Source organism: Acartia tonsa, chromosome 2 (genome assembly GCF_053477335.1).
Source record: "Acartia tonsa isolate MP-2025a chromosome 2, ASM5347733v1, whole genome shotgun sequence".
Lineage (NCBI taxonomy): Eukaryota > Metazoa > Arthropoda > Copepoda > Calanoida > Acartiidae > Acartia > Acartia tonsa.
Window position 1 is genome coordinate 16,503,663 of NC_137261.1, and position 27,026 is coordinate 16,530,688.

Consider the following 27,026-nt stretch of genomic DNA (forward strand, 5'->3'; position numbering starts at 1 on the left):
GGTGGTACCCTCCCCCAAAATAGTTATAGAGAAGCTACAGTATAGAATCATATTAGTTTAGCGGTAAGTTGCATCCTTCGGTACATACAGACACACAAACAGAGATCCTGTTACTTTATTATAAGGATGAAATAATTGTAGGACAGAGGAACGTACTTTAGGACAAAACAAGGATGAAAACATCCATAAGAAGCAAAGCACGACCGACAGATAGACAGACTAAACAATATAGAGATTCCAACCCTCTAACTTTAAAGGGTTCCAGGACAAACGCAGAAGTCCCAAACGTCGGAGTAGACAAACGCAGGAGTGTTAAAATATTAATTTGCTTAAGTATTTCTATACAGATTAGGTTAGGTTAAGATATGAATGTACAAATAAGCCCCCCGCAGTGGTTAGGCATTTAAAAAACCTAAAAGATGGTCTGAAATCACATTTCCCTCATATAGTTACGGACTGTCTGACTGTCAGTTAATCATAGAGTAGCTTTGCTACTAAAAAGAAGACATCCAAAAATACAGATGGAACTACATGTTGTAACCATATGAAGAAAGAGATAGAGACTTCAATAAAGCAAGAAAGGTATCGTATAGTTTTGTTTTTCTTGGAAAATCTTAAAAATCATAAAACTAAAGCAGTTGGGACAATCATATAATGTAAAGTAATAAGCTTTTTTGTTTGTAGCGAAGGATCTCGCTAACCACTGAACCGATATGGTTCTCTTTAGGAGCGAAGTTTTGTATAGGCCCTGAGATGGTTTTAGGCTATTCTTTATAAATAAGTCTGGGTATGGTTTTAAGCTATTTTTCTGTCCTTATTTAGCCCTTCGAATATAGAGCCCCTAGATGCTAGGGGCGCAGCCGCTAAAAGTTTATTTTTTTGTTTACAAACCAATATTTCAGATCTATAAAGGAGTAACCATTTAAATTTTCGTTATTTTCGGGGATTTCTGTGTGCAGGAGATTGTCTTCATTGACACAAAAATTAATATTAATTTTATAATATGCTGACTATATTTGCTTTGAAATATAGTGAGGAAAAAATTTAAAGATTTTATAGACCCAAACCAAAGAATTTTTTGTCTACTTTTACTACTTAATATAGTCAGGGAGGGAGGGGACATTGGGCTGGTTATTACACTAGTTCTTAAAGTTTAATAGAGACGTTTTTTATTTGTTTACTTGTCAACTTTGTTGGTTCATTAAGTTGAGTAAAGTCCATTGGCTTATCCCTTTAGATCCCTGTTATATAACACATCTGCTCAAATGGGATAAGTTGCCAACTCAAAATATTTATTTCTGTGTATGCTATTTGGAAACATTAAATTGCTTTTTTTCTCTTAATTCAAAATCTTTTTTTATAGTTTTATCTTATTTCTTTAAGAATTGTTTTAAAATAACTTTGGTTCCTATCTCCATGAATTTATCAAAAAGGATTCCAGACATGCTTTTTTGTTATCATTAACTTTTCTTATTTTTTTTGAAAATTATAAACCTATTTATGAATTTTCTTCTAAAAAATGGGTTGATAATTTTTTGTTGGCATCACCAGTTTTTCCTCTCTTTTGCTGACCTGAGCTTCATGAGAATATTTTCTGAGTGTGTGTGTGTGTTGTGTACTAGTCTGTGCATGTGTGTGTGTGTGTGTGTGTGCGTGTGTTTGTACCAGCCACATGAATATATCGTATTGGGCAAAAGTGGTTTCATCGCTATACCGGTCTTTGGGTGTTGATACAAAAAAGAGCTTTTTTAATGTTTCAGAAATTCATATTTAATGATTTATTAACAAAACTTAGTGTTATATCCATAAATGATTGTTTTGTGATCAAATTTTAGCAAAAAAAATGTTTTACCCTACAAAGTGTTTCTATTTATACAGAGTAACATATAGCTTTTATAATGACTACAATTATTACTTCAATATTCATAAATATTTTACTCTTTAAATTTATTTATCGTTCCTAGAGCTAATCATTTTGCTAAAAGACAAAATTTTGTTGTATTTTTAAAAAATTGGTCTTTAGGTCTGGGCCTTACAAACACACACACACACACACAAACACTTGTTACACCGCACGCTATAACCCTGAAACCACTCCTATATAGATAGACAAGCATACACACACACAAACACACACACACACGCACACACACACACATTGAACATATGAGCCATATGAAGGAACTAGCGACGCGTCGTCGATCTACCTTTAAAATAAAGGGTAGTGGGTTAGTTAGTTAGGGTTCAAGTGTAGGCCGGTTTAGGAACGTGGGGGAAGGCAAGTGGGTGAGATTCCTACGTCCGACGCATTTTATACGCACACACACACACACAACACACACACACACACAAATAACTCAGGAACTAACCTCTATCTAGCTATAGATAGGAAGGAAGGAAGAGAGATATTCGGCGAGAGAAACGAAAGAGAAAATGCGGGAGAAGGGATGGGGGTATGGTTGAGCTGAGGCGCGTAAGAATTTGTTCAAACGAAAGGGAAACTTGCGTTCAATGAAAGGGAAAACAACTGTGAGGAAAAATTGACAGACGGGGGGGGGGGGGCGGGGGGGGGGCGAAAATGGGGAGCCCATAACTTTTGGTTTCACTGAAAGGGAAAAAATAAGGGAACACGGTCGTCTCTCTCGCCACTGACTGCATGTACACGGGGAGAGGAAAGTGAATGGGAGATTCTGGTCGTGGTGGTCCGCATAACACTCCACAGCTCAGTTTGCATCAGACCGTCCCAGCAGACGGAGACTGTGTACAAAATTGTGAGGTGCGTTTTTTCATGTGAACTTTTTTTAAGATCATCCTTTTAAAAATCGGATTTTTATTAATCGCATCATTTTATAATAAAAAATGTTTGATTTTAATGGATAAGTGATGTTTTCTTGTGGTACGGTAAGGCATTTGTTTAAAATATCTCCATTTATTACATCCATATGTATGTATATTAAATAACATTATGTATATATTTGTATGAATATGAATATGAATAACCCAAGCTCCAAAACTTTTGAATGAATCCTGATCATATGATTGGAAATATGAAGTATGTATTCACAGACAAGCAAACATCTATACAAAATAAGATAAATCTATACATATACATTTATATACTTTTCATTCATTGACTTAGCAAGGACAATAATTTACTTAAGAAGCGCAGCTAGAGTTAAGAAACTTAAAAAAATATATAAATAAGTTCTGATTAGTAGATATTTTCAATAAATCACTAGCAAAACCTATTTTTTTTAAAATTAATATTCGTAAACGAAACAAAATATTATCGTTGTTGACCAATGACGTAAAAACTATTGGTCAGACAAACAGACATACTTTATAGCAGACATAGAGTAGCTGCGATACTAAAAAATTTGTATGTTATATAAAAACCTTAAGCTTAAATCTTTTATATTTCAATGGTCAAATTTTCTTATTTTATCTTTTAATACTTTTTTCTCTAGCTCATTTCATATAATAATTATTAAAATGGTTTTAACGATTTCTGGTTGTAATTTCAAGTAAGAATTTCAATTTTAAATCTAAACTTCTATGAAATATTGTTTTAAAAATGACAACCAAGTTTTGTGGACAATTTGGAGCTTATCAGTAGACACTAAACCTAAAATTACAGCGGGGGCTGATCATAATCTTGGCGTTATTGTGTCAAATACATATTATATTATGGACAGACAGACAGGTTTTTTTTGTTAGGGATTGGTGGCCGCTGAAAAGCGGCCAGCGGCTTTTTATATTCATTAAAAATATTACTCTAGGGACTGGCGAAAAAGAAATTAGGATTAGCGAGTAAGTAAGGTTTGGCGGTTTATTGCTTTTGTTGTGCGGCTGCCAAGCTCTGGTTTTCTCCTAGACAGCTCTTGAGTTTCAGTTGTTTTTATGTGAATCGACATAGATTACATACATAGAAATAAAATGAAATTAAATGAATGTTTAGTCACTATTGTTTTTTATAAATATGAAAATAATATGAAGAAAAATATATAAAAATAACACAAAACCAAAATATGTACAAAAAACGTGCAGCTTCCCAGTAAAACTCTTATGCTTATATTGTATTAACAAAATACTTAAGTCCAATATCACTATATGTCAATAATGAACACGTTTATACCCCTTTATTATCGACATTTATTATGGTCATTGAGTTGTATGTCAACGCAATACCTTTGCGACTAACATATCTGTGCAACGGATGCTTGTGTACTGCGAGGGAATGAACTTTTGATGTTTCATTTTTTATGGATCCTGTCATTTTTTTACACAAAAATATTTTTCTAAACCTTGAAATATCCTCTGCGCGTTTGTTTGGTGGATAAAAGCCATGTTGAACTTGGCGGTAGGAATTGACTAAATTTTTTACATTGTTTACGTCGACTATGCCAAGTGTTAAAATTAATGATGATACACAAAATTATCCTGTTTGTAGATTTAAATTAGTGGTGGAACCTTTTGGACACTCAACTAAATGAACCAACCGATAAAAGTTCAATAAAAGTCCCCAAGGTTGTTAAGCCAACGAATAAGAAAACATTATTATAAGTGTTTGGGGACTAGTGTAATAAACAGCCCAATGTCCCCTCTCTTTGTACACTTTTAGTTGACATTATGTAGATAGTCAAATATCGATATAACATCAGCGCAATTATTTAACAAGAAGTTCACATGTTTGTATTGTTCTAGATTGTTTTGCAATAATATCTGCAATGTCGTTGGATTTCATACGAGGTGGTCATACGTTATGCAGAATTCATTCAAAATTCATTTCAAATAAATTGTTGTAATAAAATGTGTTATGACCAAAATGTTTTAAGGTTTTTAAGCTTTAACAACCACTTTATTTATACAAAATAGAAACCATTTAAGTTAGATATAAATATGAATGCAATATTTTTATGTTATCTTTTTTTTTCAAATTCAATTAATAATATTACACTGTTGCGTTTGGTGTATCTCGGTTTGTTTTCATTTTGTTTTGTGTGTTAAGTAACCAAACCCTTTGGCAAAATACATTTGGGATCATGTTGGACATACAAAGAAGAATTTTTTCGGTTACTTTGAAGACTGCTAACTGTAAAACGGCTGAAACTACAGCACATTACTAATTTTGTAAACAATGTCTATAAATAATCCAATATTAAACAAAGTTTTAATACAGAGTGCACGTAAACTTGCCAAAAGAATGATTTTATGCGCGTTTTACCTTGCCGTTTGCCTTTTTATTGTATATATTGGCTTAATACATTATTTAATAAATTTAATGAACATTAAGCAGATTGATTGTAAGCAGCCATTACAATTGCCAAAAATATCTTATTTCGTAATCTCGACTCGATCCAAGATATTTGCTAAAAATTGTACGATTTAAAGGAGTGCAATTTTGAAATATTAATTTTTCTAAAATTGTTTAAATAAGGAAGTAATAATTGTTTTTAAACACATAATGATGTTTTCTGGAACAATTAAATTAGTTTAAATAAATGTATTTTTGTTTTAGAGAGAGGGAGGGGACATTAGGCTGTTTATTACACTAGTCCCACTTATAATAACGTATTATTATTCGTTGGCTAAACAACTTTGGGGACTTTAGTAAATTTTGATTGGTTGGTTTATTTAGTTGAGTGTTCAAACGTTTAAATCACTAATTGTTATTTACAGAAGGGTTAATTTTGTATATCACAATCGGGGATGTACATCAAATTGGCCATTGTCTTATCCCTTTAGATCCCAGCATTTTGTTCTTATTAATTATAAAGACAAAGTTGAATGGATGGATAAAAAAGATTGGGGGTCATAAGATCAGTTCTAAATGTTAATTTGTAGAGTCGTAGCAACTCTTTTAGTTGTTGTTTTTTGTTAATCACTATACTAGGATCATGGAAATAAAACGAAGTGGCGGGTTTTGTCGTATTTTCACAGTAGCTTTTTTCCTATTTCTAGCCCCTGTGGGCAATAACCTTGCGTGGCAATCATTACCTAACCTAACCTATAATAAAGTATCAAAACTACTTTTACATCAGAAACTTGCATATAAAATTAATTAAAGCAAACAGATTTATATATTTTACTAATGTCTTCTTCTACATGTTATGTTATTATTTTGTTGCTCTACTTAAGAATATAATTGTCCTTGTTTTAACAATCTTCGCAGGAAATTATTTATTTTGATAAATTTTTATCAAGGCTGTTTTAACAAATTAAAATTAAAACAAATATAAAAAAGAGACCATTACAGTCAAATGTACTAAAATATGCTAAGATTATTTATTGAACACGAGTTTTAAAACACCCTGCTAGGTTGTCTTAAAATTTATGTTTATACGCCATTATGGTAATATCTATGCAAAAAATATGATTTATCTTGGCGCTATAAATTAATCCTTTAAACATATTACATTACAAATGATTGTTTGTAAATGAGAAACTTTACATTGCTAAAATTTGTTTAAGGAGTGGAGTTTGAATAAATTTTAGTACCCACTATTTCAAATGAGTTTTAAAGCCCGATTTTGAGAAAAGTACACCATCTTTAAATACAGGTTATAGTTTCTAATAAAAAAAATTATGTCATACAATACAAATGACCAATATAATTAGGCACTATAAGCTGCTTCAAATTGTAGTAAAGAGACATAATTTTAGACTACATACAGTAATTGATGTATAATAGCTACGCTTTGAAAAACTTTCAATTTTAAAAACTTGAAACTATTATTATAACCTTTATGTCTAAGTGAGCGTTTATTAAATATTATCTTAAAGAAGCATAAGCATAACATTTAAATAATAATACCCAAGTACTTTAAACACTTAAAAAACAAGCACCATGATTCTGTAACTTTTTAAGTACTCATAACAAAAGCATTCAAAGATTTCTAAAGACTTAAATTATTCAAGAAATAATATTACAATTATATTTTATATTAAAATTTAATAGTTTGGATATTTCAATGTATTATTAAAATGAATTGCATATTAAGATTTCTACCACCCCAATTGATAGGCAAGGGGAAATATAACCCCCCCTCTTCCCGAATATAATAAAAGAAAATATGTGGGGGGGGGGGGGGAGATTAGAGAAGGATAGATAATCGAATTTTGATGCTGAATTTTGTTGGCTCGCGTTACTAATGCTAAGATAATTGACATATTATTGAATCTATTAATGGGATTTCTTTTAGAAATATGTAAATTTTACATTCTTTACAGCTTAAACACTTTCTTAATTTTTGAAATTTTAAGAGTGCATTTCATCTGTTAGATAAACTATTCTACCTCCAATTTAGGTATTGGATGTAGTTTTGTTAAATTTTGAAATAATTTATTTATGTATTATTATCTAGATGTAAGTAAGTAATTTTACATGTATCAAGTAACCGCAGATTTTTAGTAACCTTAATCATGAAATTCGTAACCAATAAACTTATATAGCATCCTTTCAGATTTGTTTATATTCTCAATTAAAGTATAGTGGAACTTTTGAAACATTTTTTCTTTGTTTTCTTTGCATTACATTTTTAAAGCTTTAAAAAATGTTTTTACAACTATAATTTTTGGAACTCCAAATTAAGTTATTCGTAGACTCATTACTTCTTATATGTGTATCCTGAGATATGATCTAAGTAATGTTATTGTGTATATTTTGTAACACTAAATTATAGACTTGTTCTAAGTATAATGATATGTGTATGTATGAGGGGTCCCAAGAATTTGGCCGTGTTTAAAAAAAAAGAAAACCCTTTAATAGTATAAAAACAGTCCTTAAAAAGCAAAGCATATTCATCTAAAGAAATATACCACTAAAGATTGGAAAACAAAATTATTATTTATTAGTCTTGTTTCCGTAATCCAACATGGCGCAATCCGTGGATCCTATTCCAAGTGTATGTTTGTATTTCATCCAGTTTATAATGTTTGGCGCATGATCTAACTCGGCCATTTAATAGGTTAATTATTCCCCATGCCTTAATCTGTGTGTGCTAAGATGTTTTTGCAGGGTGTTAATTTCAGTGAACTAGGTATTAAGGATAAATTCAGGTCACAAACGGGATAGCGGAAAGTGTCATGTGTGACGTCATCAAAATGGAGAATGATAAGAGAAGTAGGTGGGGAAATCCCTAAAAAAGAGATGGATAATAGACGTATTTTTATGACGTCATACATGAACTTTACACTGTCCCGGGCAGGAATTAAGACCATTTATGAAATTTATATATGTATATGTACTAAAAAAGCTTTGAGTTCCTTTTAATTTTTTTCTAAAGATACTTTACATCCCTGATTATTCATTCGCTTGCACAAATATTTGAGCACTGAGATGATTTTTTTATCTGTTTCGTTTAAAAGTCAGCTTTTTACTATTCATTAATTTAGTAATTAATTACTATAATCCTTAAAGAATCTTTTCCTTATGTTCTTTGTGAAATATGAAATTGCCTTTCTTGTTTTGGTCGATAACATATGATGATTGAATACACATAAAAATTTGCTCCCGGATAAGATATGTCAATATCAATATCCCCAGCTTATTTGGGTCTCTTGTTTTTTGTTTGTTTGTAGCATAGCTGAACTAGAATTAAGGTATGTTCGTCTGTTTGGCAGTATCTTAATTAACAAGAGTTAAATTACGCGTCAAACCTTTCACTTGTTCATAAGATTTTATTTGTTATTACCGTAATATTGTTTTTAAATGTCTTAATAGCTTGATAATACAGCGCTACTTATCATCCATATTATCCTTGTTATAGAGTAAAAATATCTGCATTTGTTGATGGATTGATGGCTGAAAAATGTTATCATTTTGGCCCAGGTTTTTTCTATCATTGTTCTTTAAAAAATGTGTCTTTTTTTCTTTGATGAGAATCCTCAAAATATGCATAGGTGAAAAAGTTATACTAATTAAATATATTTTACAATATTTAAAACAGAAATTTCAAAAATCATTTGCAGCTTTAAATAGATAATTGGATGGAATTTCTCTAAAATGCTTTGCCAAAGCTTTGGGCTACACGCTGTAAGGAAAATAAATCATCTTTATAATTTGTTTGTAAGAATTTATTTTCTTGGAAAAAAAGATTTAAAACATGAATTTATTTTATTTGTATGTAAATTTGTATTAGTTTAAAACTGGTATGCTATGGTAGACAAATATTTGTTTGTCTGACAATCTTTTTGTAATCTTTCTTACATGTCTGTATGTATATTTGCTTTTATAATTGAAAAAAATGTATTCTAATGCTACGTGTTCAAATTTTTGTAAGCATATTTGGCCAGACATGATGTTATGATGTGTAGGCCTTGTGTGGTTTATTTTCATTGTTTGTTGGCCTATTGTTACACCCCCAGTATTTTATGCATGTTTGATATTGCACCACGGGACGCTCAAAAAAATAACTTTTACAGGGTAATTTTGTTTTTAATAATCATAATTTTTTAAGCTAAATTTTAATCTAAATTTAACAATCTAAAAAGTGTTTCTATTATCTGAAATTATTTTCTGAAAATTGTAATATATACCCCTGCAAGAACCCTTGGTGTAAATCTATTCTGATTCATTTGAATTCTAGACTCAGTGTATTGTATGTATGATCAGGAGTAAAAAGGATAGGAGAATGGACCAAAACGAAATTTTTCCAATTTGCTCTGTAGAAAATATTACATGAAGCATGTATTAAATTATGTATTCAAAGTGTTGTAATTTAATTTAACTATTATTGTCCCATTCCTGATTCAAATGTTTGTGTTTTTATGTTTGTATGTTACAGGCCCAAATGCCAGCAAAAAAAGAAACCATATTTCAATCCTATAAATTTTTTTATCATACAAGGTTTGCTAAAAAATAAACATCCAACAAATAGTTTAGTTTCATATATTTTTATTTTAAAATGCAAGGGCAAGTTTAAGATTCAGATTGCATGATCTAAATTAGAACAAAAAATCCACCAGATAATTTTACAGTATAACAATTGATTGTTCAGATCTGTCTTCTAACAAATTACCAGTCTACAAATACCAGTAATTTTAGATCATTTTTGTCACAGTTTTTATATATTTATTGATTTTACATGAGTTGATCGATGTTTTTTTTTCTTGCTATTTATCATATTTTTATTTGTTTTATGGTGTATATTTAAATGCAGTTTTAAAAATGTTTAATAAGATATGGTATTATCAAAACTAAATTGAGCATTGTATTTTTCCCATATAATTTTATATATGCATTTTCTATTTATTGCTTATATACCAGGGCTAGGCAGCTGAAGTTTTACGGCTCGGCTGCATAATGCTTAATAAATTGACATGCGATTAATAAAAATTGCGCGGTTGATGTTACAAAAATAGTTAGGCTGTTTCTTGCGGCTGCACATTGTTCAAATTGAACGTTTTGCGGCAGCTTACGCGGCTGCCGAGCCCTGACATATATAAAAGTTTTAATACCATCTTATTAACCGGATTAGGTATATTTCAACAGTTTATATATTTGAGTGTGTGTATTGTATATTTTTGACCTTGTACCTACTAGAAATAGCTTGTAATGCGAATAAATCTGCGAATTAAAATGCAATTTTGGGTCGGCTATATATATTCTAGATATTGCCTTGCAATTGCAGAGTTTTTTTTAAAGGTCATTCAGATTAGTATACAGTTTCTTAAAGTATAGATTAAGTATGATTCAAAGTAATATTTTTTTGTAACTAGTGCCTTAACTTAAAAATATTCTTGTATTATTAGAAGCAGGCATTTGGTTTGATAATTTTTTTCCATGTTCAAAAATTTTTATTGTGAAATGTAAAGCATGTTTTTAGATTAAAAAGCTTAAATTTATCAATTAGTCTACCCTTCATACATTCTTATAAATACATTTAAAATTAAATATATCTAGATAAAAATTAAATCTTATTTAAAGCATATTACAGCTATACAAAGAAAAACCTCAAACCTCAGCTAAGCTCTTAAAACTGAAATTGTTAGAAAATAACCATAAAAAAGCTGAACCATTTAGGCCCGGGCGCTAAGATGAGCTTAAACATAATTGATTTTCATTCAGTGAGCATTTTTTTACCCCCTTCATCCTTTTTTTTTCTCTCTCCCACTTTTGGCTGGTAAGCATAATACCAGCCTCGTATATAAAATTACTCAAAGGTTGTCAGATAATTTGAAGCCGTCTTTTAAACTTTATACATCTCAGTCACGATATTTCCTGTGCCAGCTATGAAAGAGAAAGAAAGAAAAAGAGGTGTTCAATGTTCATTGTAAGTGTGTGTATGTGTGTATTTAAAGCCAGGACATTATTGTACATTGCCAGCGCAGCAAGTAAATTCATTCGAGGGATCTAATAGGATAACACTATTACCTATAAATTGATGTACATCCCCAATTATGATACACAAAATTACCCCTTCATTCGATTAATATCAGTGGTTGCAACGTAAGAACTTCAATTTATTGAACTAATTAATCAAAATCAAAAAGTCCCCAAAGTTGATAAGCCAACGTATAAGAAAACGTTGCCTTTTGGATTATTTTTTTCATGTAGCAGCTGAACTTGCAGTCGTTCATTTCCTAGAGTAGCTGCGCTACTATGAAACATGTTGCATTCGTTGGAACTTTGCCTTTATAAGGGCACAACAATTATATTGTACAAGTATACAGATATGACATTATATTAGTATTGTAGTTATTTGTATTGTGTACCTATAAAAAAAACACTTTTTCATTTAAAGTTTAAGAGTCAGATTGATTTTATAAAACGAATATGAATTGTAAAGATGCCCGTATAAAGTTGTTGATTAAAAATTGTATTTTCCATTACAGGACAATTAAATTGTAAGGTGATGGGTCGTAAAAAAAACAAGCTGACCTTTTGATTAGGGCCTGATAATGGTTGAATGGAGAGAGTTGTTTTTGCTGGTGGAAGATATGTCCCCAGGCTAAGGTGCCAAATTGTCTAATTGTTTATTACACTTGTAGCTCCAAGATGTCATAAGATGTATTACACCTCTTTTTATATTCGCTTTTTTTTTATCTCTTTCTTATTTAATTGTTTGTTCTCTATTATATAATCACCAACAATTAATTTGAATTTATGAATAACGTCAAGCAAAGTAAAACTTTGGCTGGCTACTTTTAAAAGATGTACCTTTTAAAAGACCTATTTAATGGCAAGCAGCAATGGAAATGTCCTTGTAGCCTGGAGAATATTAAAATGCTACCCTTGATGTCTAATTATGCTTTTTATTAGGAGATAATTCATATATGTGTTGTGTGTGTGTGTGTGTGTGTGTGTGTGTGTGTGTGCGTGTGTGTATATGTGTGTATATGTGTTTGTATGTGTGTATGTGTGTGGTGTATAAGATTGGATGGGCCAGATTTAAATTCGTGCCAGGCATACATATCACTTATTATACTAACTATCAGAGTTGGGTAGCTCAAAAACACCTTCTTTAATTCAGAGAGAAAGGGGACAATGGGCTGTTTATTACACTGGTCCTCAAAGTTTTATAATACTGTTTTCTGTTCGTTGGTTTAACAAATTTGGGAACTTTAGTGACTTTTGATAGTTTTATTCAAATGTTTCAACGACGAATTTAAATCTACAGATGGGGTATTTTGTGTATCATCATTGGGGATTTACATCAATTTATTGGCTATTTTCTTATCCATTTAGATCCCTGTCATTAATCAGTAAACATTAAATCTATTTTGTCAAAGTGACTTTCGCTGTAACAATTTTAATTTATTTTTGATAAAATATTCTTAAATGTTGTTATGTGGTACATATGAGAATCTAATCTAATAGTTAAATTTGTCATAATATTCTTTAATTGAAGGCGATATTTTTCATCAACCTAACTTTATTTACTAAGTATATTTGCGATAAATTTTATTTAATGAAATCTTCCAATTTTTAACCTGTACAAAACGGCCTGCTTAATTGCTTCAAGATCCATGTCAGATCTATATAGGAAATAAATGTCTATAAACGAGCTCAAGTTTTCCAAGGACTATTCGTTGGAAACTCATAGTGCTCCAATAATCCATAATAAACTCTCATTGCCCAGAACGATAAGACCCATTATTTTACTTTATTAAAAACAAATTCATTTTTTTCATTTCATGTTGCTATTTACATTATAATGAAGTATTTAATTTCTAATCATAAAAAAGAAAATTTAAATTTATGATTTAATAAATTTAAGAAAACTCTGTTTTAAAAGAATTCGATTGTGGCGACACTTTGTGTGTTCAAATATTGAACTAAAATTGTAATCATATAATAAACCCTTTGGTGATGGTAATGTAAAGAAAAAAATATAATTTAAAAGATCGTTTTAAGATCATTTAAATTATTAAATATTTACTTCCGTTTAAATAGTAATGCCGGGTGAGGAAAATAGATTTATTGAGAAATATATATGCATATAGAAAACTAGCCAATAGGGAGATAGTTATATCGAGCCAACTCTAGTATTCTAATATTTAAAACTTTTATGTGACTTATGTTTCATTTGTATTATATATTTTGTTATTCCTGCTAATAAATTTAAATCAAACTTTTATATGATGTCTAGTCTCTAGTAGTTTAATATTATACTGCTTTTAAAGCCTAAATAATACTAGTATTTAAAACACAAAGCTAAGATTTACGATGAATGTACGAAAGTAAAAGTTCTAAAAGTTTACAAGCATATACTTTTATGCTTAAAGATCTCATTAACAACTGTAAAGTCCTTATTTTACTGTTTAAAGTTTGTGTATTTTTTTAACAGTTTTTCTTCTCGTATGTATTCAACTTCAAATAGTAATTATCTTAAACAAAAATACCTTTTAAAATGTAAATTAAAATTTTAAACCTTTTAAAAGCAAATGGCCTATTTAGAATATTTATGTTTTTTGTATTTTTTTCTATCTAATACTTTAATATTTTGTTATTGTTAGTTATGAATCTGATTTTCATTATTTATAATAATGATAAGACTTTTATTTTGAATGAATAGAAAATATGATAAAAATGTTTATAAAGTACTGTGCTCATATAATCTCGCTGCCAGACATAATTTAAAGTGCATTATTTTAAAGCATCTAATCACATTAATAGTGAGCCTACAGGGATTCTTTCTAACACCAGTGCCAATCTTTTTAGCTCAAAATCCGTAAATTAGGATTTTAAAATTATATTAGTCTTGTAAGCTTTTGTTAACGGTTCCAATGCTGTATTTCGACTATATGCTATGAAATAAAGGTCTTGACTGTTCTTTATAGTTTTTGTAGATATAAATGCCTGACAAGTTTGCCACAAATATTTTTTTTTTAAATACGGCACCCATGGTTTAATGGTAAATATTTCTTAGAGAGAATGTAATATGTATGTATGAACATAGAAACTAATAAGCAATATCTAAACACATTAAACTTTTAATTTGATTGGAATACATTGAAAAACATAAAAGTTAGGTATACCTATCTAATTGTTTTAGTTAAAAGTTTAAACAATCTCTATTGAACATTCTATTACGATTAAAAATTTTCTTTTGTAAATAAAAATTCTTTGTTAAGGATAAAAAAATACTCAAATTAAACAAACAATAAATCTAGGTAGTAAACCCAGAAGGACAATTCAATTCATGAAATAAATTTCTAAAATTTCTCAAGTCCTACTTCTGCGCTAGTCCAAGAATTTTATCACATCCTCAGATTAAAATATTTTCTTATCAGATGTCCTTAGAATTACACACATACATACATACTACATGAAACTTTATATTTCACCAGGGAGGAAGGGGACATGGGGCTGTTTATTAAATTAGTCCCCAAAGTCTTATGATAAGATTTCTCATTCTTTGGTTTAACAACCTTGGGGACTTTGATTTAGTTGATTGTCCAAATGTTTCAACCACTAATTTCAATCTACAGAAACGGTAACTGTGTGTATCTGCATCTTTGGGGATGTACATCAATTTATCGGTTATTATCTTATTCCTTTAGATCTCTGATATTTCACTGCTGTATCAAATTTTCTCAGACTTTATAGTGACAAATAACAAATTCATGAAGATTTTAGAATTCGAACATTTTTTTTAGAATAAATAACAACACAGTACAAAGTCGGGCAAGTGAAAATAAACTAAAAACTAAAAATAAATACATATCTTTTTTCTATACATTTTATGAAATTATAACATTTTCTATTTTAATTAAACATATTAGTTTTTAGAAAGAGAAAATTGTTTGTTAATATGATTTCTCAATTTTGATTTTTACTCATCTACCTTACTTAACAAGGCCATTAAAAAATCAATGAATGATTAAGTCTAAATCACTTAACTACCTTCTAAATACATGTGTACTAGCCATTCCAATTTAAAAAATTCAGGAAGGGAGGGTGCAAAGGCAAATAAATTAACGTTAATTCCTGTAATGATTATCATGTAATAAAGGTATCACATCTCACATAAAAATTGGGGAAAATATTGATTTAAAGATCATTGTCTTTTCCCTATATCCCTGGCAAAATGAAACCATTTATTTTAATTTGTCAAGCTTGTTGACCAAATACGTAGTTAACACGCGTTAAAATAACTGCAGGGATCTCAAGGGATAAGACAATGATTGATTAATTGATTTACATATGTGCTTGAAACGTTTGGACATTCAACTTGATAAATAAACAATCGAAATTTAATTAAAGCCCCCAAAGTTGTTCTGCTAATGAATATAAAAACATTATATAAAACATTGGGAACTAGTGAAATAAACAGCCTAATGTCCCCTCCCTCCCTGTGTTTCAAGAATGGACACACACACACTTTTTAAATGAGAATAAATTAGGTCCAGGGAACAATTAGTACAAAATTCGAGTAAAAAATGCCCTAAATATGGACAAACTTTTGTAATACAGTGATTTTAAACATTTTATTTTATCTAACATCTAAATAGCATCTTTGAAATAGTATGAAATACAAGGGGCTTTTTATAGAACAATGTTTCTTTACCAAATTTAATGAATATTTATCTAAAAATTCAATTAAAATATTCATGTTTAACAATACCCAATATAAAATAGATTAAGTTTTTTTCAACTGTTTTACTTGCCGGGGGCTAATCAATCATTTTATTATGGATCTACAAGACAATTATCAGGAACAGATAACTCTAATTTAGTTCAATAAAAAGCCACCGTAAAAGGCAATAATAACAACACTGTTTGTGCGCTTATTGACAGCGTGGGAACTTTTTTTCAATTCAAACGTAGAAAAAAAAACAATGCATTTGACTGTAAAGGTATTTATTTATGTGTTACTGCTTATTCAATTTCCGCGTTTTGCATTAAAAAGTATAAATTCATGAGAATTTTTTAAAAATATCACGTTAAGATATGTAATTATGTACATTATAACTGAATATCAGAGATCTAAAGGGATAAGACAATGCCTGATAAATTGATGTACATCCCCAATGTGACGATACACAAAATTACCCCTTCTGTAGATTACAATTAGTGGTTGAAACCTTTGGACAGTCAACTATATTAAAGTCCCCAAAGTTGGTAATCTAACATTGTTGTAAAACTTTGGGGACTAGTTTAATTTACAACCCAATGTTCTATCACTCTCTGACTAAATATACTTATTGGTTAGAATACACATATGTCTATTATTTCACTTGCTACTTACTAGGTTAAGTATGTGTCCTAATCCACTAATCTATTCATCTTATCCATCTTTGTCAAAATTTGTGTCCCCAGGCGCATTTTTGGTCAAATTTCCATTAGGCACAGAGAGAGAGAGGGCATACGAAGAATAAACCAAAATATGTTCGAACAAAACTTCCAGAAAATCTAATGAATATTAGAATTAGGTTTGCATTATTAGAATTGCGTCATATGGTTGGTATACAAAGTTTAGTTGACATAAACCCCTATCCAAACAATTTTTTACAATTGCATCTTTACTACTTTTATCCTTCAGAAATTGAAAGAAAATTGTCAAACGAGTATTAGCAACAAATAATTGGATAAACATAATATTCTACCCCTCCCCCAACTTAACCATTCATAAAAACACACGAAGATTGGTCTACGCAAAATTGTGCGTCTCTTCGTCTCAATTAGTTTAATTGGGCAGATTGCCTCGGATAATTGGAGCCTTGACTTTCTTCCTAGGCATAGCTGCCGGCCGTTGGTTAGTACCTTACATATGTGTATTTGCTAAATATCTCACAATACAACAAAAAAGACAAAAGTTGTGATTTAACAAAATTACAAATACAAAATGGTATTGTAGAAATTCAAAACAGCTTTTAGTGCCTATTCAAGAAGACGTCATACAATACAGGCCAGTATTCATTGTAATTGACCAATGGTGAAATGTATACTGGCCTATCATTGGTCAATTGTATTAAATGACGCAATTTTTTATTAGGCACTATAAGCTGCTTCTAAAACTTCGTTTTTTTTATAAAGGCATTAAAAAAATTCAATTGCATTGCTGTATCAATTATTTTTGCTTTTTTATTAGTTAACTAATTTTGTAGATGTCAATGTGTAGGGGGAAATTTCCCTGCAACATCATCATATAGCATATAAGGTTAAGGGGGGGGGGGGTGGTTGAATATTTAGTGGTAAAGGAAAGAATGCTGTATTTATGAGAATAGTGTTTCTTCAAAATAAAATATTTTTTTGCATTTTTTACTTTTTTAATAATTTTACCTTAATAAAATATACACGTTGTATGGTAAAAATATATTAAATGCATTTTTGCGGATTTTTTCTCAAAGAAACTTTTGTTGTTGTTTTGTTGGAGGATTTTTGGGGACAACTTGCTCCAAGATTTTCTCTGCCTCTTAATTTTGTTTATGAAGTGAATAGGCCTATTCAGCCAACCATTTATCCTTCTAGTGGTGTCTAGAGATGGTAAATTTAATGACAGCACAGTGTAATATTATTTTAGGTTAACCTAAAATTCTGAAGTGATAAGGCTTTTAGAAATCTCTGTAGGCCCCAAATTTTCTTCTATGCACAACTAATGCCTAAGGCCCAATCAAGGAGGGGTATTAACTGGTGTGCTATCCCGTGGGGTTTCAACCCCTAAACCATTCACTTCTTAACCCTATAATATGTCCTAATATGAGGGGGGGGGGAATTTATAGTGATTAAAATCTTTTCTTAGTCACTTGCTTGATTAATTCTTCTTATCTATACCACCCCTTTGTCCAATTAAGACCCCAATTTATTGCTATTTGCAAATTAATTGGAGAATGGAGAATATTTATGTTATGCTTATCAGAAACAAATAGTATTTGGAATAAAGAAATTTCCTTATTTAGAGACATGCTAATTTCAGATAAGCTGAATTTGAGTTGCCGATTGTGTACACAGATTCCTCGGAGTTTCCTCATCCTATCTCAATATTTACTACTAGCTAAAAATCTTTAAACTTAAAAAAAAATAGTAGCTAGTAGTAAATATTAAGATAGGATGGGGAAACACCGAGGAAACTATGTACACAATCGGCAACTCAAATTCAGTTGACCTAATTTCATCTCTTGAATATTCAGTATCCATTTTTTGGTCCATTTATGGTTTCTACCCTTCCCCACCACATAAGATTTTTTTTTGTTTGAGGGGGTAAAAAGGATTTAGTCCACATTTGGTCATATATTGACAGAAGTATATGGTAAAAACTAGTGTAAAAAGCCCCAGATAAGATCAAAGATAAAACCTCCGGTTGTAAACTTTCCTTAATCAGATTACGATTTTAGAAAAATGTTTTCAAACAAGGGCAATCATATACATAAGTTCATTTGATTGATAGTAAAAAATCATTTAGTTACATTTTAAAATTGCCATCAAGCTAAGAAGAGGAGAGTTGCTCCTAACAAAATATGCTCTAGATGTATATGAGTGGAAAATACGATACTTCTTTATAGTTCGTTAATTTCACTATTTAAAAAAATAGTTTTAATAGTTTAGTGAAAGTTTGTAACTTGAAATATGAAAAAAAAACTGATTATTAAAGTTTTGGTAACTTCCCCGTAATCGCATTTTGATCTGACATACCCCCTCTCCATTTTTAAATGATGATTCTTATAGCTTAGATGAACATAGTTCAAGAGAGACCGAATGGATTGAAGCTTACAAAATTGGGGAGGTGAGGTTTTGTGGTAAACTTTTCGATTTGAGGGATGTTACCAATAGAAAAGTTTAATTTGGCCCAAAAAGTGGAAACTTAGCTAAACCTTTATCAATTTCTGGCAGGCTAGGGAAATGCATATCAACATTTTAGACTTATGAGTTGTAGAATAAGCAGTTTTTTATTACTTTAATACAGTTTTCATTTTATTCTTCATGTTACCAGCTTGTTTTACTGTGCTTCCTCTGGATATGATCATTCTTTTCAAGTAAAATTAAATTTAGCTATTTTCATTAATTTTGAGTTTTAAATTTTGAAAAGCTCTAATTTTACTCTAATAAAATGATTAAGAGTAATAAGTAGGCGTACTCTGTTGGAAATTTGATTATTATCTAATTAAAAACTCATAATAACCTTTAAAATTAAAATTTTTATTGAAGCATAAAATACACAAAAAAAAAATATTTACGGCCTTTGGAACCGGTTATATGCAACATATGAATGAACTGTTTTAAGAAGGTAGTTTTAAAATTTATGCATTTTTTGTCGTTATCAATTAATATTAAGATTACACTTGGCGTTTTTAAGGCCAGGTCTATATATTTTAACCCTTATCTTTTATCTTTAGGTCTCTAGCAGCAAACTTTCTGGTTGCATATGTCTAAAGAGGTGTATGCATATGATCCTGCCACGGGGATTTAAGAAGGTGTAAAGTCGAGTGTAAGAAATTTTTTTAAAAAATGATATAAGGTGGTGTGATACCTTTTTGCACGCCCTTATTTCTGCATAAGCTAAATATAGTTTATCAGTGACAAGAATTTTAGATCCCAAGGATGAGAAGGAAGGATTCTCCCCCTCCCCCCTTCTTCATGGATATAATGGGATATGGCTTGAATAAAGTTGAATTGAACTGCTGTAATTATATCAACATAAGGATAATCATTATCAGAATAGATTTAAGTAAGTAATGCTTGCTTTAGTAATGTTAAGTTTTATAGTTAGTAATATAATATTTTCTTCTTCTCAAGTGCCTTATCCCAGATTTATTTAGGGAGGGATGGAACATTTGGCTGTTTATTACACTAGTCCCCAAAGTCTTATATTAACTTTTTCTTATTCGTTAATAACTTTGGGGACTAATATTGAATTTTGATTGGTTGGTTCATTTAGTGTAGTGGCCAAACGTTTCAACCACTAATTGTAATCTTCAGAAGGGATATTTTTATCATCGTTGGGGATGTACATCAATTTATTGGCCATTGTCATATCCCTTTAGATCCCTGTATTTATCTAATCTTCTCGCTGCGCACTGGATTTACAACTCTCTAAAACTGCATCCTTTTCTAGTTCAAAATATTTTGATACACTTTCGGATAGCTTCATACATATTCAAAATCTTTAAAAATCTATTTTTTTCAATTGGTTTTACACAAAGAAAGAAAGGGGACAATGGACTGATTATTACACTAGCCATCAAAGTTATATATTAACTTTTTCTTATTCGTTGGTATAACAACTTAGTGGACTTTAGTGAATTTTGATTGGTTGGCTTATTAAGTTGAGTGTTTTAACGTTTCAAACACTAATTGTAATCTACAAATGAGGTATCATCGATTGGGATGTGCATCAATTTATGATAAGAACTGAAAATAAATATTTTTTTATCCAATGGCAACTGTAAGAAAAATTTATTTTTCTACGCTTACAATCTAAAAGTGCACATTGTTTTTAGCAAGGCGGCAAAAACAAAAAAATATTTTTGCCAACAATTTGGCAAGTCACATTTTCCCAAAGGGGATTAGGGTCTAATGAAAAAGCTTGTTTAGTGTTTTATATTTTATGAATTTGTGTGAATTGACTTCCGCACTGGTCCCCAAAGTTTAATTCTAACGTTTTCGTTTTGGCTGCCCTAACAACTTTGGGGACTTGGCTTGAGTGTCCAAACATTCCAACCACCAATTGCACTGATTGGGAATTAAAAGACACCCTCTGAATCACATATGCCCACGGAAATGTGCGCCAAACCTCTGAATCACATATGCCCACGGCCAGTCATTTACCAAGGTCAATTTGCTTCCAATATGGAGATAGATTTATATTTATATATAGAATTTGTGTGTGTGTTTGAGTTTATTTATATGGAAACACAAAGATATAAAATGCTGTGATAGAAAGGATTACATATTTGTAGAAAAAAATGTTGTTTATTATTAAAGCTAAGCTTAATCTTTTGGTAAAAATACACTGAAATCCTTACTTAAAATGTAAACTACGACTGTCTTTATGTAAATTTCTTGAAAATTAATATAATAGCTTAAATTCGTATACCCTTTATTTCTGAAGATCAAATATTGAGTATATTTCTGTGTGTTTGTGTGTTTGTGTGTATGTGTGTGTGTGTGTGTGTGTGTGTGTGTGTTTGTTGTGTATAGAAAGAATTGGACGTGATCACAAGTGATTATGACCGTATTTGGCCTTTTTTATATCAAATTAAAGAATGTGTTTCTTTTTATTGTATTACAAGGAAATGTAGAAAAAAGGGGTGGCTGTGTGGCCTTAGGGTAATATATGATTAGTTGGCCAAAAAAAGATGAGTAATGTTTTTTTTCAATGGTTCGACAGCTGCATTTTGTTGTTGTATCTTGGCGGCATTTTCAAAATTAAATTTTTGCGGCTTCGGCTGCAGATTATTGATTTATATGGCTGCAAATAGTTACAGCTAAAACAAGCGGCTGCCAAGCCTTTTTTTAATGCCAGACTTTTAAAATTCACGTATTTATACAAAATTTTAATAAAATGAAAATATTTATGCATAACAATGGAAAAGTTGTTTGGTCGCGCCGCCAATAAAAAATCTTTTGTGATGTCAACTATACGTTTTTCCAATTAGGTGGGCTATTCTGATGTCAATATTTTATACTAATCATTACTTCGGATACCTGTTAGACTTAGAATTATCGTGTTGACATACAATTTCAATGGTTTTGTCAACAAATATGTATATGTGGTTATATACATATAATTTACTTACAAACTGTAGCTTTATTAGATCTCATAAATAAATTAATGCATGTCACCAATGATGATGCACAAAATTACTCCTTCTGCAGATTACAATTAGTGGTTTGGACACTTAAGGTAATGAACCAACCAATCAAAATTCAATAAAAGTCCCCAATATTGATAAACTAACAAACAAGAATACATTATTAACAACAAATTTGAAGACTAGTGTAATAAACTGCCCAATGTCCCCTCACTCTCTGCTAATGATTACAGTATTATGTTGATACAATAACTACACAAAACTTTAACAGAGATAATTTCTTAAAGAAAGTTATTAGTCACTGTAGCATTATAATTTGATGAATACCTTTGCATTTTTGCTAGCAATTATTAACGCCAAAATTAATTTCAAAATGTCATTGCTAGCAAATAATGAAAAAAAATGTTTGCTTTTTTCATAAAGATATATTTGTATGTAGGTATACTTCTATTCTATCATATAGGTGTATATATTGTATATAGTTAGATAAGTATATTACTTCACATATAGCCCCCCCCCATACAGTGAAAAGGGGACATTGGGCTGTTTATTACAATAGTCCCCTGGTTTTATAATAACGTTTTCTTATTCTTTGGTTTAACAACTAATTGTTGTTTCATTAAGTTGAGTTTTCTAAAGTTTTAACCACTAATTGTAATCTACAGAAGGGGTAATTTTGTGCATCAACATTGGGAATGCACATCAATTTATAATGTACTGTCTAATCCCTTTAAATCTCTGCCCCCTATATATGTACTTTCTTACTTTTAATACTTATTTTCTTTCACAAAATTCTTAGTCCTAAATGGTTTATATCTCCTTTATTGTAATCTAGGACACACAATAATCAAATCAACCAGAAATTAAGAATAGGATTTGTCAACGGCATCAAATCTAAAGCTGCCTCCCCAATTTGTTAACTCCCCTTTCCCCCCACACTATTATTGTAGAGTGCAGGGATCTAAAGGGATAAGACAATGGCTGATAAAATTGATGTACATCCCTGCAACGATGATACACAAAATTACCCTTTCTGTAGAATAAAATTAATGGTTGAAACTTACATTCAACAAAATTAACAAACCAAACACAATTCAATAAAAGTTTCCAATGTTGTTAAGCAGATAAATAAGAAAACGTTAGTATAAAACTTTGGGGACTGGTGTAATAAAAAACCCAATGTCCCCTCCCTCCCTGAATATGGTATTAGATCTGATGTCCATTCATATTATGTTATCATTGTTGTGTGTATTGATTATTTCCAAAGCTCATGCCTATATCAAAATCTATCAATAAAAGTTTAACTTTTATAGCATCTTATTTAGAAAAACAGATTTTTTCTCATGACAAAACAATATTAACTTGTTATTGCTACACTACTATGGACATTATTGACCCTTTTTATCACATTTTTAAAGCAATTTACATAATACAAAAAACCTAATTAAAAAAATCAATAATTTTGAAACAGCAATGAATTAACATTGATATGTACATAGAAATCATGATTCTGCCAATTCGTTAAGGTCCTGTTTGCAATAAATGGAATGTACCTGTAGGTGTCAAATCACTTCTGCCTGGTGTCGATTCTATGTTTTATATCTATAAGTAGGAATCCAAAGGGATAAGACAATGGACGATAAATTGGTGTACATCTCCAATGATGATACACAAAATTACCCCTTTGTATATTACAACTAGTGCTTGAAACGTTTGGACACTCAACTTGATGAACCAACCATACAAAATTCGATGATAGTCCCCAAAGTTGTTAAGCAAACGAATAAGAAATCGTTAATAAAAAACTTTTGGACTAGTGTAATGAACAGCCCAATTTTTAATCTAATTCATTTAGCGAAAAGGATGGCTGACTACCATTGTTGGGGATTAAATAAAGAAAGGAGATATCAAAAATCTTATTATTATTATAAGTTTCTCCTTGACTCGTAAGAAATTTAGGATAATGCAAAGAAAACAAAGTAGCGGGTTAGATAAATGTTAATGATTGCTTCGGAGGGACTAGAAAAACTACTGTGAAAATGCGACGTAACCCGCTATTTCGTTTTATTTCCATGATCTGAAATTTATATGTCCTTAATTCAATCTGTCAAAATTTATTGGGGAGGGATTAAGAATAAAAAAGCTTAATTCTTAAGAAGCGCACAATTTGAACAAAATATACTTAAGGGCAAAGAAAGGGGTCCTAAAATTTATATATTTGAAATTAATCTTTATTTCCTTGACCCATTTTTATACTTCTTTATGTCTCTATTTTAAAGCAGTTTTTTATGGCTTAAAATAGTATTATATGCACTATAAATACCAACACACATACATACTTAATTGTAGTTTTTATATAACGTTCAAATTACACATATCCTCAACCCATCTCTTTTTTTATTAACCCCCATTTAAAAATATTTAATTTCCTATTTCAACTTTTTGGAAGAAAAAACCACAAAATTTAAAACCACTCAATTAAGTTGCCCTACATATTGGAGAAGCTATTACAAAACCGCGCCCTTCTAAAAATTCCTCAATATATTTCTAAATTGGTCATTTTTAATTGACTGATAGTCGAACATACTACCCTAGTGGCCTATAATTACTGCCATAAATGAGAGATTAAAGGTTTAACCATTGTTTTAATATTTTTTGGAAAAAACCTATAATCATTAACCTCACAATGTATTAAAAAACTGCTTGGCCCTTTGAAATATGAGCTTTTGTATAATATTTCAAAAGAAAATATCTATCTACAAATTAATCTTTGGCCTTGAATTTTTCCAAAGATGATATCTATTGAGGTGTGTGTGTGTGTGTGTGTTGTAGTCTGATTGGCTCAATTGTTTGAGATAATTTGGGTTCTCACTCAGCCCGTAAAATCTTTCTTGTAATGAAAAGGCAAATAATGTTTAATGATTCTTTTTCTCCAATTTTACCTTGCCTGCAGTCATTAAATATCTTCTCTTTTGTATCCCATCCTAAGTCATTGAGGTGAAGAATCAATTACAAATTCTGAATAAGGAGGGGAGGGAAGTGAGAGTCTAGAAAAGGGGGGTTAACTAAAAGTTAAAGGCCCTCCTATTGAATTGAATAGCCATGTCCACTTATGGGTAAAATGATCCTAAACATTAATTACATTCACAGAAAATTAGGGAGGAAAACTTTTTACGGAGGGCGTAGGGAGGGATGTAAGAACAGAAAACTGATTGCTAGATTTGAGAATTCATTTAGTAAAGTTTAGCTAAATTGAATTTTCCTAAATTAGAATTTAGAGAAAATTGTTTATTACATCATTATTAAGTCATAAACCTAGTCTTGGTCAGCAGGGCTCGGCAGCAGCACATTGTTACAATTAAGAAGATTTAAAATGCGTCTCAAATGCGATTAGTGCCTTTTAACGTCCAAATTTAGATTATTTAGACTTTTCTGTCACCATTTGTCGGCCATGATTTGTCAAAAAAAATGGGAGACAGCAGACAAATTGGAACATGAATACGGCTGCCGAGACCTGGCCAAACCTATAAAAACAGATAATCCTAGAGTGACCATTGAATGAGCCCCATGATGCTACAGCTTGTTATTTGTCCTTGTGATAAGGGCGTGTAGGCATATTAAATGTAAACCATAAAGTTGTAATCCCCTTTAGATAATTTTAATGAATAGAGCATAATCTTACAGCTAAACTGACCATAGCTATATAGGAACATGATACCCCCAAAAATAGATGGATATTTATACTTGATTGTATGGCATGGTTTACTCCCATTACATCCTAATTGGGAATACACAGGCTATGGACATATTATAAATATAGTAGATACACAAAAGAGTAAGCATTACATCTCCAAAAATTTGACTTTTGATAAGCTATAGAATAAATTGGAAGTACAAATAATCCATGAATTATTAATCTAATGTGTTGAAGTAATTAGAAATATTTAGAACTATGTTAAATTTCTTTTAATTAAAATTGCATTAGCTACAATTTAGATCATTGCAGTACGAGAATAATGAATGAGCTCTAACAATTTTTAAAAGTATTAAATGAAATATGATCTTTAGAAAAAAATAGGCTCATTTATGTGAAAAATATTCTTTTAGTTTCCAAAAATGAAAAAGTTGATTTATCAAGTTGACAGCTTAGAATTATAGGTCAAATATTTGAAACAGTTTTAGTGTAATTTTCTCAGGATTTAATATGCTCAACAAAATATAGTTTTTGTCATGTGTAATTATTTTACTTTTCAGTGGGTCAAGCTAAATAAGAAAACTTTTAAAAAACATGTAAGATTAAAGCTAAAAAGATGAAAATATTTCAAACTTTTGTTTGCACAGCATGGGACTTGTACCACTTTTTCATTTGGGTAACAAGGTTAAATTTATATTAGACATTAGTTTTGCCCAGCTAAAATCTTTTATCTAGCCACTATTGTCTCATTATAGCACGTAAAAGAGTAGCTTTCAGAAATATAGAAACGCATAATAATAAAAAACTGTGCTTATGAATTTTAAAAATTTGTTTGGTCATAGTTGATTTTTACTAACGTATTAAATTTAAATTTCTGTATTTTTATTTTAATTTTACATATCAATTTAATTTTATTCTGTAATATCTTTATTACTGAAAAGAAGCTACTCTATTATAGATTAAATAAGGTGTAAAATTAAGCTGATCACAGCGGTAAAGAATGAAAGTCAGCTAGGACAGCCCGCAGACAATCAACACTTAGACATTAACAAGCTTTTTGTTAGGCTTCTTCATGGAATAATCTGGGGGTATAACAATGAATTGTTAAAACCTTGTATCACCCAAATTTATTTCT

The 27,026-nt window shown here is 30.3% G+C and overlaps 1 protein-coding gene across 2 annotated transcripts in view; it reads left to right on the top strand.

Annotated features, from left to right (window-relative positions):
* Positions 1-2,684: 2,684 nt before the first annotated feature.
* LOC145305732 (uncharacterized) overlaps positions 2,685-27,026 on the top strand; it is a 104,686-nt gene continuing 80,344 nt past the window's right edge. Inside the window, exon 1 of one of the 2 annotated variants that reach the window (XM_080147486.1) lies at positions 2,685-2,776. The gene's annotated coding sequence lies outside the window, so the exon portion shown is untranslated. The remainder of the gene's footprint in view (positions 2,777-27,026) is intronic. The other variant, XM_080147497.1, reaches the window with a different exon arrangement.